This window comes from Martes martes, assembly GCF_963455335.1.
Source record: "Martes martes genome assembly, chromosome: 16".
Lineage (NCBI taxonomy): Eukaryota > Metazoa > Chordata > Mammalia > Carnivora > Mustelidae > Martes > Martes martes.
Window position 1 is genome coordinate 36,310,653 of NC_137904.1, and position 10,378 is coordinate 36,321,030.

Below are 10,378 nucleotides of genomic sequence, written 5' to 3' on the forward strand. Positions count from 1 at the left end.
TGAAGATAGCACGGAGCAGAGCCTAAGCCTAAGCTAAGCTACATACCTATAGCATAAATGAGAAAGAAACCGGTGCTACAGCAAGTCATTGACATTTCAGGGATGTTTATAGCATCCCCAGATACTCACAGGTCTCATGTTGAAGGTGACCTTTTTAATGTTCAACTCTCCATCTTTCCTGGTGTAAAAATGTCTGTTGGAAGCAAACAAACTCAGTGGTCATTTTAACATCAAATGATTAAGATAAAAATGCTTTTTGAAAAATAAAATATATATTCATTTTTATTTTAAAATCATTGTTTGATATTTTTGGCACAGTGTTGACTTTATTTTGACATTTAAGCTTAAACCTTACTTTGAAATAAGTTACCTGAAGGGTATTTGGGGTAAAAAAAAAAAAATGACCAATACTAGTTTGTAGAGGATAGTGTTTTCACATTAGGAAATTTAAAAAGTAATTTGGGTAAGTGAATTTGTTATTCAAATGTCAATCTATGATTTTAATAAAATGCCAGACAAAATCCATGTATTTCTTTTAATGTAAGAAAGTGATACACAAGTTCATTAGAAAAAAAGAATAGTTACAGCAGTTCATTCTTTTAACTAATTTGAGTTTAATATACAAATGTCATATTTGTTATTTTTGAGCCTGTCCCTCATATTAGTCTGTAGTTTCCTGAGTTCTCTTTTTAGGATTTTGCTTTTGCTTTCCTCACTGAATAAATGAGGATATTTGGCTATTTTTCTCCCCATTGCCCTGAAACAGTTTCAATATCATGCGAAATGCATTTTGGTGGTTTTTGTTTTTAAGTTTGATGGAAATATTTCATAACTCATCTGAATATGATCATTATCATAGAATATTATCATCATGTTAAGAAATTTCTTCATTTATATGTTATTGATCTACTTGTCTTTCTTTACTTAAGCCGATATTGGTAATACAGTGTTTTGCTTGAAAATAGAGCTTTTTAGGAGTGCCTGGGTGGCTCAGGGTTAAAGCCTCTGCCTTTGGCTCAGGTCATGATCTCAGGGTCCTGGGATAGGGCCCCACGGCAGACTCTCTGCTCAGCGGGGAGCCTGCTTCCTCCTCTCTCTGTGCCTGCCTCCCTGCCTACTTGTGATCTCTGTCAAATAAATAAATAAAATCTTAAAAAAAAATAGAGCTTTTTGGTAAGACTGTAACATGACTATAAATGTCTATATAATATGTACGCATTTTAATATGTATATAATGTTATAGTATTATGATTGTAACCATTTCCTTCATATGCTTACATTCCTTCTCTTGCTCCTAATGATGTATATTCTTGTTTTTAATGATTTCTTAGTTTTAAATTTTATTTTTGCTTTTTTCCCCATGAACCTCATCCACTGTTCTTTGTTTTTTCCTTCAGATATACATGTGTATATGTATGTGTATATAGAGAGATACAGATATATGATGTCACTCTGACTTTGGTGGTGTTTCTGGCCTTCTCCTGGGGTCTCTTTTTCACACACTCACTAGGTCAGTTCTCCATGTATATCCAAGGCCTTGGAGGTTGGGAAAGCTTCCTTTCAATTTCTGTTTTATTTCCACTAAATTTTCACAATTTTCTAACATTTTCTCCTTCCTTGTGCTGATAAAATTTACTCACTGGAAGGGGCTGTGGGTGAAGGGGACAAGAGAGGTAAGCACATAGGCTGAATTCACTGCTCTAAATCAGAGCTCCCTCTTCTTGATTTTTGAATGATTACTTCGTGTTTCTCGTGGTCCCCGCCAACTGCCTGGTGCACAGTAAGCCCTTAAGGAAATAAGTATTGATGGATTTTTAGCAGGTTGAAAACAATCACTTCGTACAACAGAGTGAGTACATTGGAATACTGTGAAAAGCCCTGAAATTTAGAGATTAATTGGAAAGTTTAATTTTTTTCTCTCATTTAACAAATATTCATGAGACATACATCATTTCAGCCCATATATGGAGCACAGAATAATAAAATGTAAATAATATAAAAATAAAATAATAAAAACCAATGGAATGGTTCCTGTCATTGAGGTTTTTGTTTTTTAAGTAGGCTCCATGCCCAGGGTGGAGCCCAGTGTCGGGCTTGCACTCAAGACCCTGAGATCAACACCTGAGCTAAGATCAAGAATCAGACGCCCAACGACAGAGTCACCCAGGCACCCCTCACTGAGGTTCTCATAAGCTTTTAAATCTCTGCTTTGCATTCAGCTCCTGATGCTATCCTTCTTAACATAATAAATACTACTGTACATCCCTGTACTTCACAATTATAAATCCCTTGATAATTTCCAAGGCACTTTCTCTGATACTGGTATCTCCTTTGGTCACACAGCTAGACGTGATGATAAGGGATCTAAATTCATGGTAGCCACAAGGACCAAATATGTTATCATCTCTCTCTCTTCAATCAAGATCGAAAGCACCAGAGATGTAATTAATTTGGGAAATTTACTGAGCGTGCAGAGCTTTGAATACAGTTTATTTATCAGGCAGCCACATTTATACCCTCAGCTCAGATGAAGAGCTCTGAATGCATGCCAACATCAATTATATGTGGTGAGGTGTATATACAGTTTATCAATTGGTTAGATCCTCAGCTAACATAAATCCTTTGGAGAAAGGAGGATGAAACTGGGAGAACAGTAAAGGATGCTATCGTTCTGGAAAAAAGAAAATTCAGTATACCCGATGGTTGTTATCATAAATAAATCAGACCAGAAATTAAAACAGTGACAGGGACAAAATGTGGAGAAAATATAAAAACTGGAGGAAAAAAAAAAGGTGAAAACTCACGTACCCATTCAGCTTGGTGCATTCCTGGGTGATTGGCATTTAGTGATAATCCAGTTGGCCCGCTAAGGTGTTCCCCTGTCACCAGGCTCTTGGTGACCTGTAAAACAGTGGCCTACAAGCCATTTTGCCCAGAGTTAAGTTAAAGCTGAACCATGCCTAACTGCCAGCATAATCAAGTAATATTTGCCGCTAGGCATAAAATGGAATCCTTGAGGATTATTTATTTATTTTTATTTTAAGATTTTATTTATTTGTTTGACAGAGAGAAAGATCACAAGTAGGCAGAGAGGCAGGCGGGGGCGGGGGGGGGGAAGCAGGCTCCCCGCTGAGCAGAGAGCCCGATGTGGGGCTCGATCCCAGGACCCTGAGATCACGACCCGAGCCGAAGGCAGAGGCTCAACCCACTGAGCCACCCAGGCGCCCCCCTTGAGGATTTTTTATTCAGTCACTGTGCTTTCTTAAAAAATGCAAAATGAATTGCTGAGAAGATGCTAAATTTATTTGCAACTCTAAGAACTTATCACTCTCTACAGAGGGTTGATGGAAAGATTAACCACCAGTTACCTGAGAAGTTGGAACACCTGGGCTTTAGGCAACAAGGAAACTTCGTTTGAATCCAGAGGGAAAACTTAAAATTCATCTGAAGGAGCTCAATGCCTAATTGGGGGGGGGGGAAGGAAAAGAATTAATAATGTGGAATAAAGCATAATATGAAGGACTAAGGAATGTTGTGATCATCACGCATTCTGCTATGTGGGAAATAGGAAGTAATGTTTTTTGTGTAGAGCATAGATTTAGAAGAAAACCCACATAAATGAAGTAAAAGAGCCATTTATTCCTTTTCACCTCTTTTTTTTTTAAAGATTTTATTTATTTATTTGACAGGGATCACAAGTAGGCAGAGAGGCAGGCAGAGACAGGAAGGGAAGCAGGCTCCCTGCTGAGCAGAGAGCCCGATGATGATGATGATGATGATGATGATGATGATGATGATGATGATGATGATGATAATGATGATGATAATGATGATGGGCTTGATCCCAGGACCCTGGGACCATGACCTGAGCCAAAGGCAGAGGCTTTAACCCACTAAGCCACCCAGGTGCCCCTCCTTTTCACCTCTTAACAGTTGATTTTTGAATCCCCACTCTAATGCATTGTCCTCAATGAATAGTAGAGATTTAAAGTAAATCTGTGTTAGGTACCTGGGTGGCTCAGTCAGTTTAGCGTTGGATTCTTGACCTCAGCTCGGGTCTTGATCGCAAGGTTGTGAGTTCAAACTCTGTGCTGGGCTCCATGCTGGGTATAGTGCCTGCTTAAAAGTAAATGAATAAATAAAGTGAAATAAGTCTAGCTCTGTTCTGAATCTACACAGGAGTTAAGACATGTCTACATTCCAAATACACACAGTCTTTTCATAGTGTCAAGAATTAACATGACACCTAAGGTTATTTTTTTTTTTAATTTTATTTATTTATTTGACAGAGATCACAAGTAGGCAGAGAGGCAGGCAGTGAGAGAGGAGGGAAGCAGGCTTCCTGCTGAGATCATGACTTGAGCTGAGGGCAGAGGCTTTAACCCACTGAGCCACCCAGTCTTGTGTGCCAGACACTGTTCTCAACAATTCATATGGATATCATCCAAACACCCCCATAACGTCCACTATACACCTTCTCAGGTCCATCAGGATTTGGCATCTTTCAGGGCTGCTGCCTTTGCACGGTCAGTATAAAGAAATGAGTGGTCAGCGTTGCTCTGCTGCTGCTTTTTTCTCAGGTGCTTCCCATATACTGTTCTGCGTAGTCTTTACAACAAGCCTGTGGGGAGTGCACAGTTTTTTCCAATGATGAAACTGGGCTCAGAGAGATGGAATAGCTTGTCTGTGGCCTCCCAGCACAAAACTGGTGAACACAGGATGCAAACCTGAGTGGTGTGTCTCCAGAACTGGTACTCTTGGGACTGTATACTGAGTTGCTTTCATGCTGCCAGACTTACCCAATAGGAGATCAAAGTGACACAGGCATACTGCTTGGCATAATAACTCCATTGAGCTCAGAATCAGTCACAGAATCATTAAGACGGCAGCCTCTTCTCAGACCTCAGCTGCTTAACCATCCCTGAGGCTCCAAACGTCTACTGTATAGCAGAAGTGATATTTCACAGGATGGTGTGTATTTAGCTGAGCTTTTAAAGAAACTTCAGCTGCCTTATCCGAGGGGCAAAATAGCACCGCGTTTTTAAACAGAACATATTAACACATTTCACCAGCATGAATAAAACTGCTATTCTATTGTGTGATAATAATGCTTTCAAAAAGTGTTATTATTAGTTAGCCATCTCAAAAGTGGCAGAAAGACCTGGCAACAGAGGTAAGGAGATAAATTAAAAAAAATTGTTATCCTTAATAAATTATCTGGGTAGATCCTCTGGAGGGGGAAAGGCAACCAACCTGGAGCTTGTTACTTTGATGCATCTTCCTCATTCTCCTCATTGTGTCTTTAGTACAACCCTCCATGAGGACCAAAGATCAATTTCATGGGTCAAAAACTTGGAAACAACACCTCTCCAAACCCATATACATTACATTACATTATGGAAACATTACGTTATGTTATGTTACATTATGGAAAGACAGCATAAAACCAAAACTGATTTGGGATGTGTGTGTGTGTGTGTGTGTGTGTGTGTGTGTGTAGTGAACATTATTCTCTATAATTAAATACAGATCTTCTAGGTGGATAACCTTTCCATATCCCTTGTCCATGTTTCTAGAGTTGTTCTATTTTGTCACTGGTCTATAGGAAATCTTCATATATTGTGGGTATCTATTCTTTGCATATATGAGGATTTTTGTTATGAAGGTGTGTGTACCCTCTATATTTTTCAGAGTGTCTTTTTTTTTTAAGATTTTATTTATTTATTTGACAGATGGAGATCACAAGTAGGCAGAGAAGCAGGCAGAGGGAGAGGAGGAAGTAGGCTCCCTGCTGAGCAGAGAGCCTGATGTGGGGCTCGATCCCAGGACTCTGGGATCATGACCTGAGGCAAAGGCAGAGGCTTTAACCCACTGAGCCACCCAGGTGCCCCTCAGAGTGTCTTTTCTATAGAGACTCTAATTTTTATGTATTGAAATTTGTCCTCTTCCTTTAGAGTTTCGCAGAGTTTTGTTTTGTGTAAGGATTCCACTCTCCAAGATTATCTAAATATTAGCTTTTTTGTTTGCTTCTCATAAGTTATCTGTGTCAGGCAGGATGGATCAGTGACACTGTCATAGAAAGCCATCTATAGATTTCAAGAGCATCACACAACAAAATGTTTTGCTCATGTTACGTGTCCAGTACAGGTCAGGAAGGAACCTCTGTTCATCATAGCATGACAAAGATTTGAACTCCACTAATACTATGTCTCTCATCTCCAGAAGGCTTAGTCTTAAAATAATCAAAGCTGTAATCCATTCCATTCTTTTTTAATAATTTTTATTTTTTCATTAACATATAATATATTCTTAGCCCCAGGGGTACAGGTCTGTGCATCACCAGGTTTACACACTTCACAGCACTCACCATAGCACATACCCTCCCCAATGTCCATAACCCAACCACCCTCTCCCTGCCCTCCTCCCCCGGCAACCCTCAGTGTTCCATTCTCATGAAACATCCACACTCCTCTTCTCCTTACCCTGCTTAATGGGTATTTTTGTAAGTTTTTACTAATAGAATTTGTTATTTTATACATAAAAATTTTTACTTGACCTGTTCTTCCTCTTTCACTGTTATCAACACCAAAATGCTTAGGTCTCTAAGAGCACAGAATATTTTGATCGGAGTGTGTGTGTGTGTTTGTGTGTACTTTCCACTGATGCACTGCGGGTCTCTGGAACAGGGCCTGGTACGCAGAATGTGCCCCGTAAGTATTTTTGGAATTATTTAATGAAATGTCATAAATCAATAAGCGAAAAAATGTAGACAACCCTAATAGAAAAATTACTGATGAAAGTCTGAACAGGAAATTCACAAAGAAGGAAATCCCAATAACTAATAAGCTAAAAAAGATGCTTTGCCTCATTTTTAATCAAATTTTAATCTAAGCCACAAGGATGTACTTTTGTATATACACAGATTAAAGTTTAAGACTTCAATAATCCTGATGATGGCAAGGATATATAACGAGAGATTCTCATATGCTTCTGGAGGGAGTATAAATTGGTTGAAGTACTTTGAAAATAGTTTGGCATGGCCTAGGAAAGTTGAATAGATGAATATGTCACTTTTGGGAATATAACAGAATTTTACACGTGCACATAGATGTTATTACAAAAATGTTAATAGCAGCACTGCTCATAAAACAAATTAAAAAATGGAAGCAATCCAAATGCTCTCCAGTAGTTATTGGCTAAAAAGTACTGACAGATTTATAAAGTTGACTGTTATCTCAGTGAAAAGGAGCAAGTCACAGCTACACACAGACATCAACAGAATTGAAATCCGCAAATACATTGCTGACTGGAAGAAGTTACAGAAGAATCATATAAAATACAATTCCGTATATACCAAATTCAGAGAGACGCACAACCAACAATATTTTGCTTAGAGTCGTGATCATAGACAGTAAAGTATTTTCTATAAAATAACTAAATAATTGATATCCATCAAATTAATTTATTAGTTACTCTTAGTGGAGAGACAATGAGGTATTAGCAGGAGAGGAATTCTAAGGTACCAGCAATGTTTGTTCTTAATTACTGCTGCTTACCTGAGTATTCACCCATTATTATTCTTAAACAGTTCATGTATATTTCATCCGTTCTCTTTATATTTAAAAAAGTTATTATTAATTTTCCAGCACTTTGTTCATATTGCTCTGTTTTTCTCTTAGCATCCCATATTGTCAGATGCTCAGAGAGCCAAGGTCAGAGGAGCTGTTTTTCAGTCCTTTAATTAATTACTTGCTAAGTTCTCCACTTCTGGCTCTTACTTCTATTTCCTGCTGCCTCTTACCTTTTGTTATTCCAGGATTTGGTGAATGGAAAACTTGCCTTTTCATCTCTAGCATGTCAGGCATGCATTGGGTCTTAGTTTTTTCATCATATCATTTTATTTTCTGTAAATTCCTTATAAGTTTGGCATGTGGGCAGGAATTTCCTCACTTTCTTAGGACTGCTATGTTAAAACTTTTTTCTTTTGGAATTTTTGGAGTTTGGATGATTTTTTTTGGATTTGAGGAAGAAGGGAGGTAATGATTATTCACAGGTATCTTGACTGAGAAGCCTCTGACTGTGGATATTTTTAGACATTTTAGAAAATCTTTACTTTCATTCTAAAATAATCTTCAACAAGCAATGATCCTCAATTTTAGATTTAGATTTTTCTTGCAGCCCAGAATAATCCTCAGGGAACTCTGTTAAGCAGTTAATGATATTTTAATGAGCTGTGAAAATTTTAACTCTGAACACATTATAATTACCTAGGAAAGTTTAAAAAATACTAGTGACCAGGGGCATCTGGGTAGCTATGTCGGTTAATTGTCTGCCTTTGGCTCAGGTCATGATCCCAGGGTCCTGGGATCTAGTCCCACATCAGGCTCCCTGCTCAGTGTGGAGTCTGCTTCTCCCTCTTCTTCTGCCCCTCCACCTGCTTCTGCTCTCAAGCCCTCTCGCTGTCAAATAAATAAATAAAATCTTTAAAAAAAATACTGTTGACTCGAGTCCAACCCACACCAATTAAATTGGAATTTCTGTATGCAGAGCTCTGGAGTATCTATTTAAAAAATTAAAGAAAAATTATTTAGTGTACACTAGGATTGACCCTCAGTATTCTAGTGGATGAGATAAAAGCATAAATAAAACTTTATGCAACAAGAAATTATAAGACAAAGTGCCATTAGGTCAATATTTTGAGTCGGTAGGAGTGAATGTTAATTTTATGCCAACAACAGTCATGCCAATATTTCAGTCATGAGTCAGTGACCCATTTTCCCACCCTCTATTTCCATTGGAAAACCAGTTTCTCCCGTTTCCACTCTCTTGGACATGTAAGGTTTCTCTGTTCTTCTAGGGCTTTTGTTATTTGAAGGGAATCTCTGCTATGCATATTAATGGTTAGTGAGGATATTTTACCCTATTTTTACTCTAAGATTTATTTTCTGGAGATTAGCTGTTACTCTTACTTGGGCAAAATTTATATGATTATCTTAGCTCTGACTTACGCATGTAAATTGCTCCATTCTAAAATTTACAAACAGCTTATGCCCCTGAAATCACATTGCAATGGGTCTTTCTTGAAACTCCTAATACAGAAATGAAAACAGACTGAATTATTCTTATAGATTATTGATGGTCGTTTCAACTTTTCACCAACTTCTTCTATTCCTTTTTTTGTCCCCTTTAGCTTCCCGACTCTACTGTAAGCCTTAATGCCCTTCTCAAGAAAGAGCTAGGCTTTGCCTTATTAAATTGCAGTCAGCCTTTAAACCCAGCTTATAACTCTTCTCTTCTGGTCCTTACCTGATTCTTTGAGCAGGGATCCCTAGACCCACGCTTAGTACCATCCCAACCCCCTGACTTACATTCACTTTGATTTTTCTGGTTTGACTTTCTATCCTGAAGAGTAACTATTCCCCAGACTCATCCCTCAAGACTTCTCTACATTTTTGGGGCTGTAGCCTTCTAGGTCCCAATGTGTGACCTTGCCTGGCCTTAGCAATGTTCTAACAAGACCTTCTCTGGCCCACCCCAAGGCACGCATCCTTCTGTTGTCTGAAAAAGGAGACTTGCTGCATGGAAGCCTCAGGAATGTCTTCCTTAAGTCTAGAAATGTCCTTTCCACCAGCCATTTCATTATTTTCTGTTCGTTTTTTTTTTTTTTAAGTTTCTTATTTGAGTACGGTTAACACACAATGTTACAGTAGTTTCAAGTGTACAACATAGTGATTCAACATCTCTATACACTTACATATTATGCTATGCTTACCATACCTGTAGCTACCATCTGTCACCATGTAATGTTATTACAGTACCATTGACTCCATTCTCCGTGCTGTGCTTTTAACTCCTGTGATGTACTCATTCCATAACTGGAAGCCTCTGTCTCCCACAAAAATATGGAACACTCTGTGAATTTGCGTGTGATCTTTGCACAGGGGCCACGCTAATCTACATATTGTTTTGATATTAGTATATGTGCTGCCAAAGAGAACACCAATGCTCCCCATTCTTAAAGAATGAACACCTTTCAGATACCTCATCTTTACCATATTTGCCTGTCTTATGAGCAGCTCACATGTTAAATGTTCAGTAAACATGTATTAAATATATGACTGAGTGAGTGAATGAATGAATGATTTGTGGCGTGTGTCAATCCATGTTGCCTCCATGCAAATATGCTTGGAAGCACCGAGATAAAAACAGCATAATTTTTTTTTCCCGGAGAAAACTCCCAGTAGAATAGTAAAAATAGAAAAGAAAATATATGAACCCCCATATCCCAGGCCTCTGTGTACCTGTGGCTACAATATAAGACCATAATTCTTTTTCATATGTTAATTATGGTAGTATAAGATAACTTTGGCTTGCTCAC